At 39.6% G+C, this 26,472-nt stretch overlaps 1 protein-coding gene across 2 annotated transcripts in view; it reads right to left on the bottom strand.

Moving 5' to 3' along the window:
* The window catches only part of IRS1 (insulin receptor substrate 1), a 50,203-nt gene that overhangs the window by 11,858 nt on the left and 11,873 nt on the right, over positions 1–26,472 (bottom strand). Inside the window, exon 2 of one of the 2 annotated variants that reach the window (XM_088061142.1) lies at positions 14,742–14,897. The exons of the other annotated variant lie outside the window; for it this stretch is intronic. The gene's annotated coding sequence lies outside the window, so the exon portion shown is untranslated. Of the gene's footprint in view, positions 1–14,741; positions 14,898–26,472 lie in introns of those variants that run through there. 2 annotated transcript variants of the gene reach the window in all.

Consider the following 26,472-nt stretch of genomic DNA (forward strand, 5'->3'; position numbering starts at 1 on the left):
CATTTGGAAACTCCCTGTGCCTCCAGTAGTAGGGACTCTGAATGGCCAAGCTACAATAAAGAAGATATATGAGGAATGGCAGTATCCCAATTTCTACTTTCCATCTGTATCTTCATGCCAGAGCTAAAAAGGTTCTAATTTAAGGTCCAGCTCTCCTAAATGAAGGTTTTAATTAAGATAAAGCTAGTACTTTTGTTATAAAACTTCAATTTTCATGGTCTTTTGGGGTAAAAAAAAATACACAGCACAGCAACTAAAGAGATCTCGGTTAATGTTACTTTGTACATCTGTTTTCCAGCAACAGCAGATTTTTCATATTATTAAAGCTTTTCTAAAGATATGTTTCATCATTTTAAATCACTTCAGGAAGAAAACTCTGCAAATGTTATCATATGAAAATATATATTTCGCCATTTAGAGCTCTATCAGAAGGTATATTGCCCATCACATTGTTCTGTAACATGCCTTTTCTACTTATCACATGTAGAAAAGGTAAGAGTGTAACACCACTGCCTATAAGCATGTATATTATACAAAAAGGAGCTAAAATAGGCTATAGTAGCATGAAAAAAGTAGTTCAATTGCATTACTGGACAAAAAAGCTCTCCAAAACCAGGACAGTTCCCTGCATCAAAAATGAACACCCTCCCTCCCCCCCAAACCTCCATACTGTCAGACAAAATTTATGATTCTCAGTTCATATTCTGAGGACTGTTAGAAATAAGAATTATCATAGAAGGGAAAAACTAACTACAGTTATTTTTTACAATATATACATTTTGTATATAAAAAACTGCTATATATATATTGTATATATAGAAGTTATATATACAGTATATTTTAAAATACATCCTATATTGGCAATGATTTTTCTGTTACATTTTCTACACTCTCAATAACTGTGTATTCATCTCTTTAGTTACCAACTTTGCATAAGGTTTAATGCAATGTTTAATTTGATTTAAGAATCATGACAAGTAGAAGTCAGAAGTTTCTGCAGCACCTGTAGGCATTTTTTTTCTTCAGAGACAATATGATGAAATACAAACACAGGAACCTTTTCTTTCTGTTGAAGTCCTGGTATTTCAGCAAGGAAAAAACTGCCTTTCAAACTTCATTTTTGTCTGTGATTTTCTCCTAGCTTGCAGTCCTGATTGCTAATAGAAAAAGCACCATCAGGGTCTGTGGAAGCTCACACAGTGAGCCACAGCTTTTTCAAATAATACCTAAAGGTGCAGCAAGTTCTACTGTAAATGCAACTTGGCATTTCTCAGTTACTCTGAGTATTGACATAATGAAGTGTGGCTTTCAGGCAAATACAACCCCTGAAATGGAGCAATTGCTTCCTTCCAAACTTCAAGGTCACTTCAAAATCTGCAGAACATCAGCACTGTCTGAAGCAGTGGTTGGAAGAGATGAAAAAGGGATGGTGTTCTCATCTCACTGAAGATGGTTAAATTCTTTCAGCTGAAGCTTTCCAGTGAATTTCATCTGGAGGGAGACTAGTAAAAAGCATGGGAAATTTCTGCCTTAAGCACTGAAGGTTGTCAAAAATAGGAGCAAATTAGATGTTCTGCTATTTTACCATGCAAAATATAGACAAATACAGACATCCATATGACTTTTTAAGTGAAAAATCTTTTTGTTATATGCATTTTCAAAAGAATAAGCAACTTAGCTAAAATACCCTGAACTTCCTTATAGGGCAAATGAAGCAATTGTTTTAAAGTTAACTCATCTTAGACCATCAGATTTTTGCATAATTGTAAACACAGATTTTTAATAAAAAGACCCACGAATGTCCCATCTTTTTCTACTTTTTTATTTGTCACATTTCTTCCATATAGGCTTAGGAATGTATCTACACATGCTTCCATATTTTATTTTATTTTTATTATATTTTATTTTCTCTTTTGTGCTCAGATGACTCCTTTACAGCTGCTTGAAGTGTACTGTCAGCTTAGACATTCAAGAGAGGACAAAATAACCAAATTTATTTGCATTGTTCTTTCAGTCATAGCAATCTTGTATCAACAAACAGTAATAATACATTCAGATACGTAAGATTTCAGAGCTGTGGATTTTAAATGTTGAACTGGCCACTACAGTTGCATGATGTACTTGAGATTCAGAAAATAATAACCCAATTCATTCAACAAAGCCATGCTTCATTAAAAATTAATGGAAATGTAAGAAAGGAAAGCAGGGGTTTGGAAATGTCCCACAGCTGCAATTTAGATGTAGTGATTAAACCAGGAAAGTACACAGATGTCTACTGACATTTTGCTTTAAAACACAGAAGGAGACTTTCTCTTCCACTTAAGGGTTTACAAATCAGATTCAGTTACAGGAAAACAATGGTGTAATCTTCATTTACAACAAATCCTAAATTTAGTAAGCAAAGTCATTAGCAGTAACAAACAGATTTGAGCATAAAGAAAGGCAGTATTTGAGCTATGGGAAAGGCAGAGCAGAAAGCAGAGGCTTTCCACTCCCACCCTTAGATACCAGCTGCTTCTTCCAGGCTGCTGGACTTCCAGGACTGTCTCAGTGCAAGCATTTCTATAAGCCATTATTGCTTTCCTTTCTTTTATTCAGGAAACCAGTATGCAACTATAAACTGTGTTTATAAAATTATAATCTATATTCTGTAATATGTAAACAAGTGTCCATTACTTAGATGCCACAGATGAGCATCATATTAGACTGTAATAGAAAACAGATGCATTTTCCTTTTCCAGTTGTTTACATTGCCAAAGCATCCCGTCTTTAAGATATTCTCTATACAAATCAAAACATGTTGTGCCTTAATGAAGGACAAAACAACAATAGCTTTAAAACACTGCATTCCCTGCAATCTTTTACAAGCTGCAGCCTCAGTAGACAGGGTACTCCAAAGGCTGCAGCAACTGCAGAGCTTCTGCTGTCAGGTGGCAGGGACTAAAAAAGGGACACTTTACTGCCGATCATCCTTTCCACCAGCCTTTATACTGCAATCATTTAGATGTGTCTTATCCCACTTTGTAACTCCATTTGCCACAAACTGGTTTTATCTCCTCCTCCCTCGCCACACACAGGTAGCACAGACTGATACATGTAAGTATATACATATATGCACAAAACACATTCAAGCACTCAGTTTGTTGATACAGGCAAGCATAAAGCAAAATTTATTGCAGCATTTACTTCAAATATCTACAGTATGTGCTATAGTCCAGCTCCAGGTAAAAATGATGTGCAGATTTATCAATTGTTAGAAAACTATGAGCTCAAAACATGACCAGAAACAAAGGTCACATCACTCTGTCCTGAAGCTGCCTGCAGGTTCAGCTTTTGAGAGGCTATGAACAGCAACACTGGAGTCACTTAACACTTAAGGGACAGCCTTTGGGTGAGCAACAGTGTTTCGGTAGTTTGAGCTGGAAGTATTTTAAAGTACTACCTTTTGCCTTCACCTGCAGCAAAGCAGTTCAAGAACCCTTGTAACCTTCATTACAGTCATAGCCAAAAGAAGCTAGGCTAGGCAAGGAGCTAAGAGGGGAAAACTGCTTACAGAGAGGCTCAGGTGTCTTGTGAAAATATACCTTGGCTTTTCTTTTCAGTGATTTGAATGTTTATGACAAAAAAGCTTACAAGAGTCTCTGGTATACACAATACAGAAATCAAACTATGTTAACAAGCAATATTTAGCCTTCCAGTGGTTTTAAACCACTCTCTGCACTTGGTGGTGATTGTTTCTGTGAAGATCAAATAAAGTATTAGCACCAATGTATGTCCACATAAAATTAAATACAAATTAATCTTGTGTCTACATCCCAAAGCTTCAAGCCCCTTCATCTTACAGGCTGTAAAAACAACATGAAAACAGCAGTCATTTATAAATCAGCATACCACTGGTTTACCAAGAGGGAACTCATTACTTGCTTTGACTTAGAAAAGAATTTATCTGTTCTTCAGATTAAGTTACAGCAGAGAGACCTCCCCCAGCCCCTCTTTGCCTATGGATTTTCGGCTCAGGATATTAACTGTACTCCCTGTCCCACAACGTGCAGCTCCTTCTGCAGCTGATAACTTCATTTTTAAACCTATCAGCTGGGTGGTGGGAAAGCAAAAATATAGGAATGAATTGTTTAATCTTGAATTAGATTATCATTTATGACAAATACTGACTATCATTTTGAAAGACCATTAATAAGCACTTTCTATTAACAGTGCAGAGCATCTCTAACAGGCCTGTGTCTCACAGGTTTTTTCTATAATTTCATGCATCCCTTTCTTTTGGCAAAAGCAGATACTCAGGTTCAAGCCTTGGGCTACAATACCAAGTTAAAGGGGTGGGTGTGCACATGTGCCTGGCACAGATTCCAGCAGCTGGGAAACAGCCCCACACTCCAACCCCTGCACAGCAGCTGCAGCACATCCAATTCACAAGCCTTCCTGCACCTCCTGCATGGTTTGCTACGCACTAACAAATATTTTTACCCTCCAACTGAACGAGCATCATGTAAAGGAGCGCAGCTAAGCCAGACAGCTCTTCTCAAGGAAGAATTACACCAATACTAGAAACCCACAACACTGGAGTTTCTAATGCAGTGTCATGATGAAATGTGGGAGGGTTCTTTTAAAAGTGAAAAGATGGTGTTCATTCTGTTTCACGTACAGTGAGATATTCATAGTACCCACGTGTAATAAAGAACAAGCAAGAGTACCATACATATCACTAATGTGATCATTATGCCACAATTTTTCTGGGTACCGCAAATACGCAAATATTTGCGTGAAGTGAAATATAAGCTCTGAGTTCACTAAGAAGAAAAAACATTCACACCTATGAAACAAAGCATCAAGTAAGAGCTACAGCAGGTAAGTACCTGATGCGCAAATATCTAACTCTCCTGAGGAGTCCTTCCCAGCATCCTCCTGCATCCATTAATTGTTCCATTATATACCTGCACGTGCCAAAATCCTTGCAAAAGTATGCTTATAGCCTGAATGCAACACTTCAAAGAGACAGCTATAATTACTTCAGATTTCAAAGCATATCTAACAGCCTGCTGGCTCTTCTGCATGCCCCTGCACATCACTTGGGAACCATCATTCTAGATGGATTTATTTTTGTAATTTTGGAACAACTACAACAACTAACCTTGAGAGAATGCAACTGAACTGCAAATTAATAAAAGCATTTGTTGGGGGGGGGGGGGGGGCGGGGAGGGAGAGACAGAAACTTCTGACTTGCATTATATTTTGATTCCACACCATTCACAGAATGTTTGGAAGGAATTCACTTTTCTTTCATTATCACTCAAGGGTTCTAGCAAGGCACTGAAAACAACTATCAGTATAAAACATCACAGCCATAAAGATATATTTTCATTTTACTCAAAAAGTCCAAGGCAAACAACTATGTCATTACACTGCTTTCTTCTATAATTAGAAGGTACAATATATCAGGGAATAGATGACCCCAAAGCAGGCTGTGGCCACAGCACAGGGATGGGGGTGCTCTTCAGCACAGCTGTGTGGGTCCCTCTCAGCAGAGCTCCCAGGAGACCCACCATCTCCAGGTTTCACTGCTGCCTGGCTGTGTGAAACTAAAGTTAGAGCCAAGCTGAGCACCATCGGAGGTGGGCTGGGGTGTCAAGACAAGTGTGTGGCCAAGTGAGAAGATGCAGAGGGAGCTTCATGCCATTCTCACAGAATGTAAGGAAATAAAGGAAGTAAATTGAAGGGTTATGCCAATAAATCTTACTCTGCAAAGCAGATTCTGAGATGACAAAAAGACAGATGCATGTTTTTAAGTAACATGAAATGCAGGCGTGTTTCCTGAGCAGTCAGCTACCCTTCTATAAGCAGCCTCAAAGCCAATTATAGCAGACAATTTGAGCTAAATATAAAAACCCACAAATCTCACAGTTTGAGATAACATCCAAGAAGGTGTTAAAGTTAACTTTGAAACTGCAACAAGACTTCAGCCTTCTCGTAATGAACATGGCAACCATGTCTGTCAAAGCACCCTGTGATTTGTGGGAATAGAGAGGTTGAAGAGATTATGTGGATACTTCACATATTTCTCCAAGAGTAACAGATGGAATTTTTCTGCTCAGACAGAACTTCAGAGATGAGAACTTGACTGTGCAAAATATCAGTGGCCAGACTTGAGTTTGTAGCTTCAGTAATCTCCACATGTGATCAGGCTACAGTCACTCTTAACTACAGCAGCTGGATTAGTGAGGCTGTCCTGGGAATACCACGATATTTGACTTTCTCCAAAAAGGAGAAAACAGGGATCCAGCCTGCACACTGACCTGTCGCCTTCAGAACTTCGCCTTTTTATTAAAATACTTCCTCCATTCTCACCTCAAATAGGTTGACAGGTAAAACAGATAGGTTGCCATCCCTGCACTAGCCAGAACTCAGGACCTGGTTTATTTGGCAGCTTATTCTATCTTTCCCCCTTCTTAGTGGGGGCTGCTCCTCCATGTGGTACAACCAAATTGTACCTTTTCTGTTCATAGTAATACAGTGCAGCTGTCCCCTCTTTCCAGCTGATTTGGACCTGAATGTTTTCCACTGCCTCTCGTCCTAGCTGCCCAGGAAGCTTTCCCCACATGCTGTCATACGGCCAGTTAGCTCATCCTCAGGGGAGAGTATTTCAAACAGCCTCTGTCAACCTCTCAAAGCTAAATAGCCAAGGAAGGCTTCAGATACAGCTGCCAATATAAATACATTATATTAGGAAGTTCAATTTCAGTTTCTGCTCTGCAAGTATAGTTGTGGAAAAAAACCAACTTCCACAGAAACAGAGAAACTGAACAAAGTTGCAACAGTTTTCTAGGCTGTGCTGCAGCTCTCTTCCTTCAGTAGCCATCAGGCTGTAACATTATCCTTACTCATCCATCTGCAGAACTGCACTGTGTGCGCTTTAAGGAGCAAAGCCACTTGAATGGACATTGAAAGAATCAAATTTACCACTGCTGGTATGCAACACACAGCTTTACTCAGCCACAGAGGGAACCTCAGCATCTTGCAGCTTCTCTCATGCTGCATTTGTTAAATGCTCTCTCAACAGACTCAGACACACTTATCAAAAAAGATGTTGACATTCACCCCTGAGTACTTGCACACAAAACAGTGCATCAGGTGGCCTCTGCACACTTCCCCATGCTAGAGGTGGCTCCATGTGTCCCTCAGAGTTTGGCTGGCTGGCACAAGTACCCCGTCCCTGAATGGACCAAGTTTCAGCAATTTAATATTTCCAGGAGTGGAGGACTACCAAGAGATCAGCAAAGCAATCTAAGGAGCTTTACACTGTGGCTTTGCATAAAACAACCAAACAGATTTGTGGCAGATTTCATTATCCCTTCACTATTTACAGCTGATGATTTGTAGCAAGCAAAAAGAAGTCACCATCCTCCTCCTCATTAGAGCGCTAAGATGGTTACAAGGTGGGAAGATCAATTTCTGCAGCGTCCTGGGGTGCCTTTATGATGCTTATATCCCCAATGGTCTGCTCTGCTTATGCTGGATGTTAAGTTCTGCACCTCTAAGACTGATTCCAAGAGTGAAGGGGGGAGAAGAAGCCGCAGTTTGTTTGTAGAAACTGCCCTTGCTCCCATGTACTCCTGCTCTGAACTGTGGTGCCTGCAGCACGGACAGCAGGACAGAGCTCTCCCCTTGCTTTTAGTTAGCTGAGGCACAGAAGTTCCCCAGACTGTGCCTTTTCTTTTCCTTGGAACCGATAGGCTCTGCTCTGGACTGAAAACCCAAACACCTGGAGCTCACCCCTGGGGCCCACCAGGGCCCGGGCTGCGGCATTTTCCAGCAGCAGAGGGACTGATAAGAGACTGAGTGAGCCCAGATACACCTCATGGCAATTTCTGGACTTGCCATCTCCTCAGAACAGCAAGAGTTCATTGCTTAATATCACTCATTTTTCCATGTTTGTGAGTACTTTGCTTGTTAAATAAACAGTTTTTTCCACTTTTCTCAAAGGAGATTTATGTCTCCCGAACCCATGGGGGGGGGAGCTGCTTGAATTTGCTTTCTGGAGGGACCCCATTCAGAGGTTTCCTCACAAATTTGCCCTAAACCAGGACATACAATCACTCAGGCAGGTACACCCTAGAAAGGGACTGAAAGCAAAGGAAGTTTACTCCATACATGTTTTTCCCTGTTGCACAATGTGATTGGAACCAAACCAATCAAAATTCTAATGTTTCTAAGCTCGGGTCTGCAGTGTCAGTGCCCATCATGTAAACAGCCACTCTTTCTGTATTCTTCTTGTGATTTTTTTCCACCCATCAAGGATGCCTTTTAGATCACCTCACCAAACTCATTTAATGCAAATTAGAAGATAATTTTGATGACTAAAGACTGTTAACATTTAATATTTTCAGTGCATTGAACAGAAACACTAAGCACTCTCAAAACTGAACAAAAAAAGGTACAGAACTGCTTCAAATAGTAAATATTGAAGACTGTTCACGCAATAGTAAATATTGACACTTTTGATGTATTTCATAATAGTAAGAAAGCTTTCTCTTGGTCAAAGAAGAAAAGCTGGGGACGTTTTTGGGTTTTTTTTCTATTTTCAAGTTTTACTGCAATTGTGGAAAGAGAAAGTGGGGACAGGGAAGGAAGAAGGAAGGAAGCAGGACGAGCTCTCAAAGGGCTCATTCTCAGTCTTCTTCCAAGACAACTGTGCCCCAGCAAGGAAAAGTCAGATGTATATACCCACATGAAGAATAACTCCTGCTAGCACAGCCTTCAAAGTGATGGATTCTACAGCAGCTTGACATTAGGCTATGATGAAGCTTGACAGTGACCAGATTTAGACATAACCTAGCTCTTTCCATTAATTAAATTTTCCTCCAGGATAAAAATCATTGTAAAACATTACATTAAAAAAGGGGCATTTATTTTCCTGTTGTAAGACACTGACGGTAAAAGTAAACCAAAATGTCACCACCTTTGAAAGGAATGCCCGCACTATTTTTCAGCTCTGTAGTCTCTCCAGGCTTAACATTATGCAAAAATCTCCAAATTCTCTTTATGAACCTCTTTTATGTTAAGTCTGCCCAAATTAAATCTGAAAATATGGATAGTAAGCCTAGGCTCACTGTCTTCCAGTTACCAATGGCTACCACCCTACAAGGCACTTCTATACTGAAGCTAATTTTGTTAAGGAGGATTTAAAAAAAAGTTACTTGAAAATATTGTAATACTCTATCCTACTCTCTAGCAAAAGAATTACTCACATCCTTCAGATTCAATGACTTCTAACTGTAGGTTTTACCCTTGCTCCTGAACATTGGTAACTGTGAGATGAGGCAGGGGCTGAATAACTCCCAATTCTCAGAGCACACTGGCACATAACCAAATACCAGGGAGTGTGTCCCACTGATGAAGTAACAAAATGTGTATTTGGAGTCTTGTTGCATAAACACCAGTGTAGCTGCTCACCACTACAACTGTAAACTACATCTAAATAAAATCTTATCACTAGTATCTGCCCAAACCTCTCCTCGGAATCTGAGAGGAAAATTATGACTGTGACCCAGATGAATCACATTCCCAGATGGACTTCCCAGTACTTTTTCTAGTACTCGCTGGAAAGAAGGAAACTTTTTCCAGCTTATTAAGAAATAATTGCCATATCAGCTTGCAGCATTGATGAATTTAACAATTACATCCAAGTATCTACCTTGGAGGTGCAGCTTACTGAACATACAAAAAAAGAAGAGAGAGGCTTCATGCCTTCCACCTAACCCTTCCATGAACAAGAACATAATTTTAAGTGAATGACAAAAGGATCCCACTAAAGCCTGAGAGCTTAGGAATATAAGAAACACCCAGCTGGGTCAGACTGATCTAGTCCAGGATTCATGTCTAACAAGGCAGAAAAGGTGCTGCTTAGAGAGAACCAATAATAGCCCATGTCCTGTGATCCACTCCCCTCACACTCTCCCCACTGACCATGAACTCTCCTAACCCTGTTTGGAACCTGCCTACGCAGCCTGTTTTCAAAACATCCTCTGGCTGCAAGTTGCATAAATTCACTACCTGCTATGTAAACAAACACTTTCTTCTTTCATCTGTCTTAAACTGATTCCCAACCAGTTTCACCAAGTGTCCTGGTACTGCAGGGTTTCTGTCAACAAGAGCTTGGCGTTCACCCTTCCACCAGCTCATGATTTTATAAACCCTGAACTCTCTGTCCCTCTCAGCCGCCCACCTTCCAAATCAAACCTTTTAAATGATGCAACTCCACATTGAGGCAGTGATACCAGCCCCTGCACTGAGGGCTGCCCTCCCCTGTACCTTCCCCAAGCTAAAGGCACTAACTCCACCTTCTTTAGATGTGGGCACAAAAACTGGACCTCATGCTCCAAATGTGGCGAGCACACCACCAGTGTTTTAAATACCAACTAAAGGTATTTTGTTATCCTCATTACCTTTTCCTTATGATGGAAGAGGCACACACTGCCCAAGTTTTCCTGGATTTTTTGTCTGTTGCTACTCCACATTGCTGACAATAGTCCTGGGAAATTGTCAGTGACAACCACAAAGCCTCGTTTCCAAGTTGCAACCGTCAGTTCTGAGTTCAGCATCACACAAACATGGTCTAGAATAATTTTTTCCTAACTGGAAAAAAATTCTGTTTAAGAACCTATGTGTTTACCTATGCTGACATTAGTCTACCACATTCTTGCCCACTGGTTATGTGATGGCTTTCTGGAATTCCTCTGCACTTAGACAGCATCTAGCTACCCAAAAGTAACAGTACTAACATTTTTCATCAAAACTGGAATTATTCTGGGGCTGGTGCAAGGCAATAAATTGAGCTGTTGGTTTGAGTGATGTCTAGAAGCCACAGGGAAGGCAAGTGAGATCAATCAAGACCACCAGAGTTAGTTTTATCACTGTGGGAAAATTACCAGATACAGAAGATTTATTAAACAGAACAGAAATTGGGTGCAAAACAACAAAACTGAAAAAAAACCCAAACCCACACATCATACCTCCATGGCATGGCAAACAAAACCTGCAATGGACTGCCCATGGAACTGTAGACCATCTATGGATGAAGCTGCTTGAACACTACTGTGGAGGAAATTAGATCTTCTAACAGCAACTCTGGTGATACTCTAGCATGACAGACAGACATCAGGCTTCCTAATGTCATTTTGTATCTGTCAGCTATCAGTCCTCACTTTTACCTTACAATGAAAAATGACTGTCAAGAAGAATCTTCAAAACTACTTTTTAAAGAGTTAATGTAAAATTTAAGTAACTTTGAAGGAAAAAAAAAACCTAATTAAAAAACATACTGAAGACTGAAGCAAGATTCTTTTGCTAAAGAATTCTGATTTTGGGCAAGCTAAATCACCACAGCACCAACAGAAATTATATAAAAACTTATCCAAATTAGAGGGCTACAACAGCTTATCACACAAGAAAATTAACCAGCAACTGTAAACAAATGCCTTAAGAACTTTTCTGATTAATGTAAGATCTTAAGAAAGTAAGTATTTTGGCTCTCAGCAGCATCCTAAACACTGTTAAACCACCATAGAAATCATCATTTATCATATGCAGAATTGCCAAGGGCTGTCCCCTAAGATGTACTACACAAACTTCATGTAGTAAAAGTAGCAGATCTGAAGTTTAAAAAAATACCAGTAATTTTCATTTTTGGATATGATTGCAGTTTGCTCTGTGAAAGAAAAAAAACAAATGCACAACACTCAAAAGTCAAATTAACTATCAAAGCTCCATTCCCCTTTTTGACAGTCAAAGGAATTGGAAAATTCTGTTCTCTTGAGCATCAAATAATTTCAGATAAAAAATCCCCAATTTTAAGTATTAGTTTTATCAGATTCTGTTGTCTAGACAGCAACTTTACAACAGAAAGCTATTTTTTTTGGCCATATCTACTAGATCTGGGACTCTGTTGCAGGTTTGTGGGCACAGACTGCTTCTTCAGAAATATAAATGTCACATTCATTTTGTATTTTCCACCTGCAAAGATGCTTATACACTGCAAGTAACAATTAGCATATCATACTTACTGAAAAAATGCCATTAACTCACTGCCCCCCCAAAAAGAACCCCACTAACTTCCAGATTTCAGGGTGCAAATCAATTCAATGTATTTGAAATACACTTGCACTGTCTTCCCCCTAACGTGTTTGTTGGGCTTTTCTGAATGTTTGTTCAGTCAGTTTTCAGAAACTCCTACTCTCTAAGAATCAATTCCATTTGAGATCTGCTGATGGACAAGTACTGACTTTCTTCTCCTGAGATTCTGATTACTAAGATACTTGGTAGCAGCCCAGAGCAAGTACATTCTGGTACCAATGAAATGTTATTTTCTGCCACTGAAAGCACTGAAGCCTAGACTGCTCATTTGTCCTCTACAGCAGCTTCCAGCACTTTAACTCTATTCTTCCCAGTATGAAAACATTAAAACCAGAAAACCTGTATAAGAAGAAAACCTACTTTTGCTTCTCAAATGAAAAAAAACCTTGTAAACTTCTGTCTCATAAGAAGTTTTTTTTGTTTTGTTTCCTTCCAAGTCTGCCTTGGCAGTAGTAACTAACAAAACACGCCCAGTACTGGGCACAGCACAGTCACCCTAAATACAGAGAAGTTGGTGCCCCTGATTCACAATGACCACAGAAGCCCTCCCTGGACTACAAGACTGCCCAGTGCAGAGCTGTGAGCACACGGACTGCTGTGCAAAGTGATGGCACTCTTCTTCTCAGCTCTACCCAACCAGGCACCTTCTTCTGTACTGAACAAACCACTGACATATTCTCCACCCACCTGTCACCAAATAGCTGGATGGTAAAAAAACACTTCTGGAGAGAGAAAAAAAACCAAGAAAGTGTTTTAATTTTAATGTGAATACTCGAGGGACAATAGCTGGACGCACTAAGCTTCATGGTGCTATGTGTTACAGCCTCTCCATTTTGACCAGAGAAGCAGCAGCTCAATGTTCCTCAGGTATCAGGAAAGAGCAATTCATCTGCATCACTGTTTCTTCATATTTATTTTCCAATTCTAAACAGGCACTTGCCTCAACATTTAATTATTTTTAAAAAAAATTAACATTATTAAAAGGATCCAGTTCTCCAGGGAAAACCCCCAAACGTTCTCACCTGTATAAATTTCTATCTTTCCCTTTCCATACAAGTTAAGTAAGTTTTGCACTCAGAATAAATCTTTTCCAATTTCAAACAAAAGATGCAAGTAGTTCACTAAGATGAAGCTGTTTTCCAACACTTTTCCTTTCATCTTATAAATTCTTTCCCACCCTGTGCAGCTCTAGATGCTTGGTGCACTTCAATCACACCAGGCACCAGAAAACTTTAGATGCAATTTCTTAAACTAAAGAAAACACTAAAATTTCACTGATAACCTCACATTATGTCTGCTGCCTTTCCCTGTGAAAATAATGTCTTAAGAGACAAATCTCTTACTTTGAAACCTTAACATAGCTTTGATTTAAATTCTTTAAGTTTTATTTTCAGCTTTTGTATGGCAAATTTATTTTCAAAACACTCTGAAATCTGTATATACAACAGCTTGTTAGTGAGTTGCCAGAATACACACATTGGCTATACCAGCAGATGCTGACTCAGGAATTTGGTTCTTTTTCCTGCACATCCTGAGTGTAACTTAGTAAAGAAAAGAAAGACTACTACTATCATATTTACCTTGGCATCTGTATCTAGTCTCCCCTCAAACAGCAATCTGTCCCACGTAAGTCAGAGGCAACAAATAATGTAATTTATTATCTGTTTAAAACAGGGCAAGGCTATGTGTCAAACATTACTGGTCATCTCTCTCCTCTTAACAATTCCCTCTCTATTCACTAGATCCAATATTTTGGTTTCTCTAATCTGCATTTGCCATTTAAAAATTATTTTTTTTAAAACTCCCTCTAAACCACAGAAAACTTAACAGAAGAAAACTGAGGTACAGACAAATGAAATTAAGATACTGCCTTAAAGCTGTACTTTTAAGTTTGATAATTCTTGTTTTATACCTCTAATTTCTGTGGGAAAGAAACATTCATAGTAATTTTAAAGGCTTAAAAAAGGTTGTCCCAGTAGCGTTTGAGCTGAACACCATCCTCCTGCCCATCTTCAGAGGTCATTTTTCAGCAGTCAGACTAGTTTCAAATCACAGACCAAACATCAGAATGGAACATTTATTTACTCTCAGCTGACTAGTACTGTTTATGTGTTTTCACTTTCACATGTTCTTTATTCCCTTTGACCAATTATTATTGAGATCCACTGGACTAGGACTTTCATCTAGTAAGATATCAAGTTAAGGAAGATGAAGCACATGATGATGACAGGTTAGTGCATTTTACAATGATTATTTGTTATCTTGCATCCTCTTTGAATTGGTCTTGCTTGACTACAAGGTAATGGACACAGTACAGAGGACCAAACTTCAAACGGTTTCATTCAAGAATTTTTAGCAAGACCAAACTCTACCATTCTGTCACTCCTTCAGGAGTATCTCTTACATAATTGATAATGGTTTTACTAGTAGATCAATTCCTTTCTGAAATTCTATGCTAATTCTACTCCCCGAACTTCCTCCCCAAGGCAAAGACACGTGGCAAACTTCCACTGGAAAACTACCCTGTCTCTTCTGCATGGCAGAGCACAGCTGTGGAATAAAAGGGTGTGCTCTCTTTGAAGTCTCATTATTAGCACTTGTATCTGGTAAATATAGCTCTCCCTCCTGCACAGCTCGAGTGATCACACTGTGTGTTTCGATGCTTCTTGCTTGTCTGTACCAGTTGTCTGGCTGGTGCTCTCTCTCATGTGCTCCAAAGGAGGAACCTCCCAAGCTATCTGGTTTCATCATCCCTGAAATCACAGAAGATTTAAATTTAGATAGCTGTGGTCATAAAATTAAAGAATTAGAAGCCGCTTCTCTCCTCTCCAAAGTGCTCCAGTTCCAAGCTGTTTTACAGGGAGTGACCCTGTCACAGTCTCACCTCTGCTGCACGTGCAGCTCACTCCAGGTACACAGAGCCTTCCCCACAAGCTGCCTAACAACTGTGGGCACGGAAGAAGATGGATAACCTGTCATTTGTTTTGTAACAAAGCATCTCTTGATGGTAAAAAGGATCCCATTCTTATTAAACAAGATAAAACAAGATTCTTATAAACAAGATGTGCCTTTTAAGATTGCCATTATTCCTAAAAACCAATCAGCAAGTAGAAACAGCAATACAGATGACAGAGCCATGAAAGCAATCACACTCAGTGTTAAAGACAGAGGAAAGGAAGCTGATGTACACATCAAATTCCTGGTTACAACCTTAATGAGGCAAGCTTGAAAAACATCCTGCTGCACTGCTGGACAAGTTTTGGCAGAAACAGCTACCAGGATGGAAGAAGGGGAAAAAGCTTAACAACTCAAGTTTTGTGAACAAGGCTCATTAAGTAATGAACATAGGGCTACAACTGCACAACTATTCAACATCCTTCTTACACCTGAATCTGAGAACTTCCATCCAACAGGTGAGACTTCTTACCTTTAGCAGACTAGTGCAGGACACTCACTCAGCATTAAAAGAGAGAGAGTTTGGAGTTGTGCTTGGGTGTTTTAATTCCTGCTATTCATCTCAAGCTTTAGGAATACATCCTCACTATTATGACACACTGAATTATCATTTGGATGGTAAGAAGATGAGCAATAGGTCACAGTGGTGTGGCTTCTATCAATTCCTTCATGGCCAGAGGCCTCAGATTACAAGTTTATTGCTTCCAAACTCAGCCCACTGAGCCCACAGCAAAGGTCACCTATCAGGGATTCCACACATGAAGTTTTAGGTTCCTTCCTTTTAAGTAAAAAATTCATTAACTAATTTTGGTCTTTGGGTTCTGCTTTTAATTTGGCATTTCATTAAAAGATCCAGAAAACTTTCCTTTGAAGTTCATTATTTACCTCCTCCTTTATCTTTCTAGTCCTAAAATATGAGGGAAAAAAATCTTTTTCTCCTTCTTTGGAAGAACGTCTTAAGCTTTAATCATTTAATCATTATTGCAAAAAATCTTCAGCCCGCATCTGTTCCTAATTTTCAAATAAACAGTAAGATGGCAAAGATTTCAAATCAAAATACTTGCTTGCAGATCAGAGGAACAAAACCTAGACTGTACTTTGTGGCACAAAGTGCATCCCCTTCTAGTATGTAACAGCTCAGTAGACCACTGATCTATGCCCTGCACATCCAAGTCAAATAGTGGGTAAGCTGAACTATCAGTTCGTCTGCTATTGGTACTCTGACAGGCTTACTGTACAAGCCTCAGTTCACTGTGTTTTTCCTCTTGCCTAACTGCTACAGAGAGTTCACAGTGACACATTTCCCAAGGAACAAGAGCTTGTACGGTTCCATAAGCACAGAGAGAACAGACAGAAAGCCTTTCAGGAAAGCTATTCAAGAGTAAACAAACCAAACCAAAACAAAAAAAAAAAACCACAAAACCCTCACCTCACTACATAATTCAGCACAATCACTCCCATTTCTATTAAGCACTGGAAATCTTCTTTTAAAAAAACCTAGAAAATTCTCCATAGCTGAAGGACAGAGAAATTATTGCAGTAATTAACACTCCTAAGAAGAAATCTATGTTTCTAACCAGAGGTGTTCAGTGCCAGTTTGGTATCCCTGACTTAGCAGGTATGAGACAAGACCATGTAAGGAGATGCAGCCTCCTGGAGCTGGGGCTGAAAGCTAAACAAGAAGCACAGTAGCTTCTAAAAAACGCATTATACTAACCATAAAAGATGAGATTTGGCTGCTTAACATCAAATGGGTTTATATAAAAACAAAACAAAAGAACTTTTGTGTATAAGGCTCACCTCCAGCCATTAGACTTAGAAAGTTTTTATGATCCTAATGCAGGAAAAAAACCAAGCCTCTTCTACTTCACACCATCATTATTGCCCTGGCCCAATGAAATAAGCACTCTGGAAAATGAATAAAAATGTTTCAAGGAGATGATGATCACTGTTTCATGTCTACTTGAAGCCTGTACCAGCCTGTCCTGCTGTTGCTGTAAATGTTCCCACCACACACAGCATCCCCTCCTTTGCCCTGGCACCAAGGTCTGTAGCAATACAGTGAAATGAATCTGAATTCTGATTTCTGCTCTCCCTAAGCCAGGTTACTTTTAGCCTGGATTGGGTCCCTGAGGTAGCTGCCTGGCTCAGCTACAGGAATGCACATACTCAGGCAAAGGAGGTGTCAGCATGGGAGCTGGGGTAAGAATCCTTCTTCTAAATGACAGTGTAAAAAGTAGCAGTGAAAGTGTGCCCAAAGCTGCCCTTGTGCAGCTTCTCGTGCACTAGTCCCATTCATGCTCTGAACTGACAGAGCACAAACTCCCCCTTGTCCAGAGGCTGTTCAGAGACATGGCTGTAACCACACCTGCCCCAGTAACCTCTGCTTCTTCTTCCTGGGAAGAGGAGGCCCAAATCAGACAGGAACTTCAGCTCAGCAGCCTGACTGAACACAGGAATACGTTGTCACACACCGCAACCAAAGGCATAAGGAGCTCACCGCAAGGGGGGAAATCTGCCTTTGTCAATTGGAAGTTGAGCTGATGGCTGAACCTTGAATACCCGTGCATACCTGTGGTCCTCATGAGCAAACAAAGTCACTGAACTTACCCTGGTTAAATTATACCCAGTTGTAAAAAAAAACCAACTTCAAATAACCCGGATCTGGTATGAAATGTCTCTGTGTCTTCCCCAAAGGGCTAAATGAACCTTTCACTCTATGCCATCACCTTAATTTGCCCAGACGAGGCACTCCTATGCATGGTATTGAAACACTTGTATTAAAATGCAACCTTTTAATTCACACTTTTTGTTTTTCTGTGTAAGTTTGTATCTAGGCCAGCCTTTAATATTTTTTTCATGCTTAATCAAAGCCCTGTGTGTGAGGACACTGCCACACAAAAACTGGGTACTACTCAGCCAAATCAGAACACCCTATGTTCAGCACGCAGAAGTGTATGAAACAGATTTTATAAATCTATGACATACATGTCAGAAATATTTCACAAGTGATTTTAATTTCAAATTTTTCATTATCCTTTTTCTCTGGAAAACAGTGCTCTTGACCAGATTGGCTTCAACAGCCCAGAGCACACAACTCAGCCTAATGCACACATGCACTTCCACAGGAAAGAAAGAATTAGAGCAACTAAGAGCTCAATAGCATTCATTATCAGCTTTTACATACTGATAAAGAACCCTTGGAAAAGAGCATTTCTGCACATACAGCAGCTCTACAGCACTGCAAACCCTACCTACACCCCCTGTACTCTGAGGAAACTTCACTCCAGTGAAGTCAATGGACGTTTTGTTACCTACTGTTAAATTATAAAATACCTCCAACAGGCACTGTTGTCTTCCAAGGCTTTTTTTTAAACACCCAAGACACACCTTTGAAAAGAGGGGAAAGAATTAACGTTCTCTCACTTCCTCACCCAGAAAATACTCACTGCTTGGATTAGCCACTAAATTAACTTCAGCTGTAGAGAAAATGACTCATTAAACAGAACAATCAAAAATTTCACTGGAGAGAAGGGGAGGAGGTAAGGAGAACTTTAACCTTCCTCCTCTCCTGCCAAATAAATGACACAGTAGTTTGAAAAAATAAGCAGAATGCAGTAACACTTCTTAATAAATAAGGCCTAAAACAGAAAGCATTAGAACATTGAAGCAAAGGAAAAACCAAAGCCAAGCTCCAGACAACTGTAGAAGCTCTTGGAGCACTTTAATGTTACAACTGTACTCAAATACATCCAGGAACATTGCACAGAGCAGCAGAAAGGCAGCACTGTCTTTAAGAGGTTACTTCTAAATGTAGATCATAATGCCTGAAGTTCAACAAATAGTTAAAAGAAAGTTTTGTTTGTACCATTATGCATCTGCCAGACAACAGACATCCAGTTTTGTAATACTCCACTGGGGACAAACATGCAGGAGATTTTTTAATAAAAGAACTAAAGTTTTCTTCCACTGACTCTTCTGAATTGCTGTGAGACCAGTAGGAAATGTTTTAGGGAAACTGATGTTTCCTTCTATCACAGCCAGTTACCTATTGAATATTGGAGTCAATTACTTATTGAATCCTCCTATAATCACTAAATTTGACCAAGAATTGGGGGCAGAAAGGTGAGAACCTTGTCGGTGTCTCAAATGACATCTTGAGTCACTATACCAGGAGGTCTGGAAGACAGCTATCTGAAGCCATTACATATATTTTTCATTTTCACCTGAAAGTATTTTCCACATATAAATGACCTTATCTAAACTAGAAAGGCTAATTTCTCCATGTGGATTTGGATTTTGGCAGAAAATGTTTGTTTGAGAAGATGACTAACACAGACAGCTAAACTAGAATGAATACTAAAGCAGCAAGCACAGGTTTGGCAGTAAAAGATGTCTTTTCTCAGATAAAGACTACCTAAACCAAAACAAGCCATAATTGAGAAGCGGAGCTTTTTCTAACAGCATAAATACACTTATACTGCACTCCTACTTCAAAGCAGCAGCTCCAGGGTGAGTGAAGAAGCAAACCCACTTCGATAAACCCTCTCAGATTCTCACCCAGCACACCTGCAGACTCCCTGGGCAGAGGGACTGGTGCTGCAGCTGGTTAGGATCACAACTCACTAAAGGCAGTTTCACAGCAATCCCGTGGACAATCCTGGACACAGCCTCTGCAGAAGCAGCTATATTGTAGGCCAAGACAAGTGTGGTTTCAAGGGCAGTGTAAAGCACTAATCACATAAGGTGTTCTACTTGAAGATTTGCTGCCTGAAAGAATACAGCAGATGAGGTTTCACAGTTAGTTTTAACCAAACTAGGAGCTGGCGGCTGTCTAGAGAAATGGTTCTGGATTTCCTCCTAAATGCATTCCCAAGTGCTCCCCAGGTGATACCAAAAACAACTCTCCAGAGGAATACAAGTTCAAGGAGACAGAAACAACAGCGTGGCCTTCCATTTCTTTAAGCTGATGGTAAACCTGTGTCCTGCATTCTGCTTCTGAAGTGCAGTGATTGCCCATACCTATTGCAGCCTCTCCCTGTCCTTAATTCTGTCAGATGTACCTGCATGAACTGAGCATAAGGAATCAGAACAGAGAAAGTCACAACAATGGTAAAAGCTGCAAGTATCAGCCAAGGACATGCAGATAAAGGCAAGGAAACACTCCAGATAGTGACTTGTATCACTCCTGACTTCATAAAACCAAAGCAAAACCTTTCAAAAAGTTACAATGAAGAGCAGTAAGAAGTTACTACAAGAGTGCATCAGTTAAAAACAGAGATTGGAAAGTCCTACAAATGACAGAGTCCTCAGAAGTCCTGTAATGCAAAGGTTAGCATTACACGTTCTCTTTTTTTCTACGTATAAAGCAATCCTACAAATAGTCTTTTGCTTTTACCTGTTCCTTCAACCCAAATGCAAATGCTGAAATGTAACCCAAATCTATGATTAATATCACAGCAGAAACTCTTAAGAAACACAGCAGTAAACAAGCTTGAATGAAGACAGATCAAACATCTCACCAATCTTTGGTAGAAGTAGTTTTGGAAAAGATGAAATAACCAAGGAAGGAGATAAACTAGACATTGAATTACAGATCATTCTGCAGCCCTTTAGAGCTAACTCGTTACTACAGCTAATTAAAATTAATGGGGACTCACTATGAATTCAAACAGAACAGTGTAGTAACAGCTTCCAGAAAAAGAAGGAAAGAAAAACTGTTAAAGGGACACATTCTAAATTGAGGTACACTGTCCTCGTCCCACCAACCTCAAGTAGGTACAGCAATTTGCATCAATTGGAGATTCCTTCCCTTCCACACCTAGGTGAAAAATAATTCATAGCCCATTCATGCAGAAGGATCATTCAAACCTTCCTCCAAAATATGCCTACACAAAACTTACGAACACGTTGTATATTAGAGGAATTTTTTTACACTAACAATTCTTGGCACATCAACGCTTTCCACTGCTGCAATCCCACAATGTTATCAGCACAAGGCTTCGTTCATACCTATGTTTAAAATTTTATAACAGCCTATCAAGCTAAGAGATTATGAATCATTCAAGCCATTAAAGTCCAATTACATCAACTGAAATCTGATCTTCCCAGCATTATTCCAATTTCTCTTCCTGCTCACTCAGCCCCTGTACCCCTTCCTACACAACTTTCCCTTCTCTGACCTTGTGAAACTTCTCTCACAGAAGACCCAGGAGCTGGCCAATTTACACAGCACACCTGTCACTCTTACCCTTTTAACCACCACCTTTCTGTACTTGTGGTTTTGCCCTCTCCTCTTCCCCACCCAGCTTCCTATCATTTCGTGGATGGTCTGCTCCTGCTCCTCTGGATCAGGCATCATCCTGCATCCAGGTCCTTTCTGTGCCTACCCTTCATTTCTGCATGATTGTATCAGTTCAAATACGTTTAATTAGCGTGTACATACTGACACTAAGCTTCACGGTGGATTAATTCAAATTAAAGTGATTAAAATAATCAAATTTAGATTAGCAAATGAGAAAGCTTATTTTTTTATGTCCTTAATGGTCATTCTCAAACACCAATAACCACTAAATCATGATTATCTGCAATATAACCTTTTAATTTAGCATTTAATATAGTCCCTAGTTAGACAATACTATTAATGTACATTTATGCAGATCCTTGATGTGAAACTAATGACCAACACAGGTCACTATTTAGTAGCTGGTTAAATTTTGAATTATGACTTTTCAAGCTCTGTTTGAATGAAAGGATGAAAGCGAACAAAATCCCTGAACACCTAATGAAGTTACTTAACAAAATAAATGTTGCGTTTAAAGATAGTTTTTTCTTTTTTAAAGCCTCATCTCTCTTTAGTAGGTGAAATTGGTGAAATTGAGTGAACTTGGCTACGGTGGAATTCAAAATTTCTGTTTTTGTAGAATTCTTTGAGTTTTTTACTAAAAGAAACAAAAGCTGTTTTCCCATCTTTTCTGTTGATCTCATTCAGTTTTGAAGAAACATTAGGCTGCTCACACTAAAATGAAAATAAATTTCTCTGGATATCTACTGAAGCTACTGCTCTCAGAAATGAGGTTTTAGCACTTCAAACCCCACTCATGTTCACTAGAGCAATGGGTTTATTTCCTCTAAACATTTGGTAGTTACATTGAGTGAAAGCTCTGTCTCAATTTAGGTAGTATTAATATATTACAGCATATTTAGTCCTGAATACAGGTTTATGTTTGAGAAAGCAAGACAAAAATTATTTCAACCTGAACCACCCCACTTTCTCAACCTCAGCTTGCCTTCTCCAGGGATGAGCTACCACCACCTCAGGGTCAAAACAGACTTTAAAAGAAATGTAAATATTTGCTTTCTTCCTGGGAAAGCACTACATAAGGAAGAGGGGGAAAAAGCAGGGATGTGCATATGGGGAATTGCATCAGTATAATTAGAGAGTTTTAGCAAGCTGGTAAACGTCTGTGTAGGCAATCCCAATACTCTAAAGGGTATTTCCTAATTAAAAATATGTACCCCATTTTCCAGAGCCTTCCTACTGAAGAAACATCTCACCACTGCCGCCCAATTAGATCAAATTGGGTGGCTGGCTCTTTTTGTTGTGTGCATGATAATACAAAAACTCTCCAAGTTCCTGCTCAACAAAGGCTTGTGTGAAACAGTCTTTGAAGACACAATAACATTCCTCTTGCGAGTTTCAAGCCCGGAGGCTAAAAGCACCAAGTAACTATTCATTCTTCCATCTTGAGACACATTCCTAACCTAGTTCAAAGGCCTGAAAAAACATGCCCTAGCTACATGCCTGCACACCTTTAGCAGGGCTTTCCCTTCTATCAGAGCTTCCCAGAGAAAGAAGTTTCATACAGAAAAGAAGTAAATACATTTGAGAGTTCTGTTTCACTTTTAAGAACTCTTAAATTGTTTAAAGGACTCAAGACTGCCTTGCATATGAATTGATCAGCTATGTTAATCCATTGAAGAGTAAAGTTCACCATTCACATGTTTAAAGTACAATGTTCATGCACAGTGCACCGTTCTTTAACTTCTGCTCCAAAGAAGCAGCTGTGGAAGGAGGGAATGTGCACAGCAGCTGGAAAAGGACAAGGGATGATCTGGAGCTGTTTGGCTTCCATCACTGCTCTTCTATTTAGTTTCATCTTCCCCTGTTTTGATCTCAAACTGGTAAGATAGATGTAAATCACACATTGCTATCCACCCATACCAAGATATCCAAGGCATACAAGAATATTATGCATCATGTTCACAACACAATGATAAAAAGTCAACAAAATACAAGATTATTTCCAAAATACTGACACTAGAACAAATATTATCTTTCAACAAGAAAAAAATATTCACAGTTCTCAACATACGGCTTCCTAAACAAACTGAATTCCTCTTTATACATTTTATTTTGCTGTTTCTCAGAAATCTGAATGCCATTATGTGTAAAATGAGGAAATATAAATAATTACTAAAGACTAGGCTAACTACAATTACCATTTCATGGTATGGAACAGTGGAGCAGGCAGATGGAAGTGAAGGCAGCCAAGGTGAGACCTCCCCCACCTTTGCAGGAAGGCAAGCTGGTTGTATCTGCCCAAAGCTCCTGCAGGACCCTGCCCCAGATGTGCCAGCCAGCCTGCTTTTTGGGATTCCTGAACCACACACAGGAGATAAAAAGTTTCTTTTGTTTTCCTCTGCAATAGTTTTCAGTACGCCGAAACTAAGGTTTCCTTAACTGTATTTCATTTTATATTTGCAATCAAGCAATTAACTGTTTAGTTCTCCTGAATTTCCTTTTTTTTAAAGAGAAACTTATTTTAACAATGCTGTTTCCACCGGTCTAAAATATATTTCTGTCCTCTAAAGATTTCAGTTAGTCACTTTCACTTTCCCCAAATGAAAATGGTTCCATTTGAATTTCCCATCACTGCAAAAATCTGAGTATTGCTCATTTTCCCCTTCATGCAGCCATGGTACAGATCTTCATTCCCATCAAAACAAGGAATGCATAACCTTATTGACATCTCAGAGTCATTTTGAATCCTGTGGCAAGCTGAGCTGCTCTACCTCTTTCAAGGACTACACAGCGGAGCTACCTGCTGTTGGTCATTTCCAGGAAATACAACTGTACTATGAAAGGAAAATCTTGGTGGATAAATTCCAAAATAGGGAAAGAAGTAAGACAACATTGTCTTAGTCTCAAGTAAGTAAACAACTTGTTAGTTTATGTCATCATTATTATATAACATTAAGTTCCATAAATGCCCCTTTTGCTAATTTGAAGTAACAAATAATTCAGAAATTGTGATCAGGAATTGCAGGAGAGAAATCATTACTTATGACAGCAAACACTTTTCTGAGGAAATGATAGTTAATCCCATTTTTCAGTGACCACTCAGCCAATGCCACCATCACTTACCTAAAACGCCTGCATGAGTCTGAAGTGGAACAGCCACCATCATTTCAGCAAAATACCCAACCTTTATTTCTCTGGGTACCACCACAGAGATCAAGCACCATGAAAATGCACACTGTACCATGCAGGGAAAGCTGCAGACTTTACCAGCCCTATGACATGGCAGGCACAGCAAAGGACATTCTGTTATACCTGTGCCTTCTCCAGGAAAGAGAAGAGCTTCTGTATTTCTTCTGTTTTAATATCTATGTGAAGGCACTAGCATCACAGCTGACAGTGACTCCCAAACACCTTGTCAATCACTTGCAGAGGAACCATCAAACCAAACTGGGAATTACTGGATGACCATTGTCTCCTTGCTCCAGCAATTTTCAAGGTATTTCAGCAAAGAGCCTAAGCATCATTCACTTGGACACCAGCACTCCCCTGCAGCACATACAGGAAGCTTCCGAGCTCCAAGTTCATCTCTAAAGCCAAAATGTCTCCCCTGCCACTCATTTCATTCTCTCTAAGGGTTAATATTTTTTCTAACACAGCAATCTTGTCTTCAAAATGAAGGCCAGCTGGCTGAAGATTAATTACTATCCAGTGTTTTAATCTAGAAGATTCTCTCACTGACTCACATCAGCTGTCACTTGAGGTGTCTTTGCATCTCTCACACAGCGCAGGGCACGGGAAGCTCAGGTCAGACCTGAAACAAGTCACAGCTCAGCCATGGTGTTTCAAGCTCCCCACCTCCCTTCCATTCCTGTGCAGTCACTGACAAACTGATGAACAGCAGACCCCAGACGAGATGTGCTGCAGAAGGAGAAACAAATTAAATCTTCTACCTCCCATGTACACTTCTTGAGGCTCTTTTACTCTCTCAATGAAGACACACAACTCTGGGCACAGCATTTACATGAATGTTACCGGTGATATATGATGTTGATGTACTGGTGATTTAATGATGTTAAAGGCATGCAGTATCTTGTGAGGAGGATGATGGGTTTGTTTTGGTTTGGTTTTAATTCCACAGTTCAGTGAAGGCAGAAGGAACCCATACAATCAGACTGGCTTAGTCTCCTCCACTCCAGCTTCAAGCTCTTTATTCCTTCAGGGAACTGGGTGAACTGTGCCACTGAAGGAAAGCTCTCGTGCACAAACTAGTTAAGTATTTTATTGACTGGCAAATCCAGTTTATTGAGTTCCTACCCTATAGTTATGTCTTAACAAATATTTGTGAGCCACACTGAAAGCCAGACCACTAAAATTAGGCAGGCACCAAGGCTGCTAGTTAATTCCCATTTTTTCTATTCACACAGATTCTGTATTTCAAAGAAAGCATATGCAATCCTTAGGTGCCCTAGTGGTTAAAAATGTCCAACCCACACAGGCTGGAGGGAATGGGCTGAGGCAGAAGAAGAAAAAAGAGTTAAAGCTGTAGATGCTCCCAGACTCTATGTTCCTCCATTATATAACACACATCATCAGTTCAAATGTTCAAGTACACTTCAACAGCTCTACTAGCTGTAAAGTGCACATCCTCCTGAAGCATATCTTATTTGAAAATTTAACAGGTCATTTCTACCACATTCCCAGCTTCCAAAAAAATAGAATTTTACAACGGTTGACAAAATGTACACAGGTAAATCTTCTGTAATACGCCACAGAACAGTACATTTCACCTTCCAGCTCAGGTGGCTGACACCAGATCTTCTAACTAGACTCCCAAATTATTACAAAGCACTTGAACACACACAAACTTCCACTGTCTCATCTACCTGATCAAAAATTGTTCTGAAGGAAATACACTTCACAATTATCCAAGGTTAAATCTCTAATAATAGTCTTCTGAGAACATGACCTAGATATGTCAAACATGATCAGAGAGACATATATCAAGACATCCTTTAGTTAGTTAAGAGTGCCAGGCTTATTTAAATCTCCTTTATCTGTTCACACCTTGG

Source organism: Pseudopodoces humilis, chromosome 11, assembly GCF_049639895.1.
Source record: "Pseudopodoces humilis isolate 2021_Gansu_Grassland_sample_001 chromosome 11, ASM4963989v1, whole genome shotgun sequence".
Taxonomy (NCBI): domain Eukaryota; kingdom Metazoa; phylum Chordata; class Aves; order Passeriformes; family Paridae; genus Pseudopodoces; species Pseudopodoces humilis.